The following is a 1,464-nucleotide window of genomic DNA, read 5'->3' on the forward strand; positions in this document are numbered from 1 at the left end:
AGTGTGGTCAAATGGTCTCGAGGCAGGATTGCTGTTCTTCCATACTCTTTGGCTCCTGGTGGCTCCTGGACAAACTTACTCTTCCCACTTAGCAAGGGACATGTGTGAAGCTGTATGGGTGATAATGATGATATCTGTTTTGTAAAATCTTTTATTTAGAACAATGGTACAAACATATAATTGGTGGGTACAAATAGGAGTATAGCACAATCCTCATTTTACGGCCTATCTTTTTAACAAAATGCTAATTGTAAAGCAATGTAACTGCAGTGTTTCTTAGTTTCAAATGTGCGTAGCTTGAGCTAGAAGAAGACTTTCCTTTTCAGGGCCTCTGAAAATTTCCATACATATTTCTTTCTCGAAGTTGGTTTTCTAACTTGAGCTTTCCTTTTAACAAACCGCTACAAATAGTCTCATATTTTGCTCATCCTTCTCCTACTTTTACCTTTTCCTCTGCTTGTGATGACTATTTGTTTTCCTAGAATTGCTTAGACTTTGGCTCATGATATAAATAAATATATTTATGTGTTCTTTAAACAAAAATATCAATTTAAAAATTTTCACCTTCCAAAAAATAATTGTAGGAAATGGCACTTAATGGATGACACAAAACAAATAAATTTTGTGTATTTGCTAATGTATGTACTTAGAAATTGGGATATATAGAAATAGGCACTAGTTAGAAAGAAGGGAAAATAGGCAACCAGAGGTATCCATGTCCAACCTAAATAAAATGCATTAAATGTCATTTTTAAGGTGAATTTGAAATACCTTTGCTCACAGGAAAAAATTCATATTTTATTTAAAAATTATAAATTCATAGCCAATAATTAAATATAGATAGAAGACATTTCCTAAATGTTGGGCTAAATTTCTATTTGCTTTACAGCAAAAGCAAGTCTACTTGATGGGGTAAATTGAAATATGATCTTGGCATAGAGGAAGGAGAGCTTGAGAATAAAATTAACAATGAAGATTTATAATTGTTTTCATGATTGTTATTTTACTCCATATTAGTAAATTCCCTAGACATTTCTTAATATTATTTTTATGTTGTTCCTATTAGTTTTGCCTATTAATGGATAAGATGATCACAAGAAAGATGTCTTCTAAAACAGCATAAATCAACTGCGAGTCCTCAATGACACTCTTCCTCCAAATGAAATGTTGATGGGTTGAAATTCAGACGAGTTGAAAATGTTCAAGTGGAGATTTAAAAGAGTAATATATGGAGTTCCCGTCATGGCGCAGTGGTTGGCGAATCTGACTAGGAACCATGAGGTTGAGGGTTCGATCCCTGCCCTTGCTCAGCGGGTTAATGATCCGGCGTTGCCGTGAGCTGTGGTGTAGGTCACAGACGAGGCTCGGATCCAGCGTTGCTGTGGCTCTGGCGGCTACAGCTCCGATTGGACCCCTAGCCTGGTAATCTCCATATGCCACAGGAGCGGCCCAAGATATGGCAAA

This window comes from Sus scrofa, chromosome 2, assembly GCF_000003025.6.
Source record: "Sus scrofa isolate TJ Tabasco breed Duroc chromosome 2, Sscrofa11.1, whole genome shotgun sequence".
Classification (NCBI taxonomy): domain Eukaryota; kingdom Metazoa; phylum Chordata; class Mammalia; order Artiodactyla; family Suidae; genus Sus; species Sus scrofa.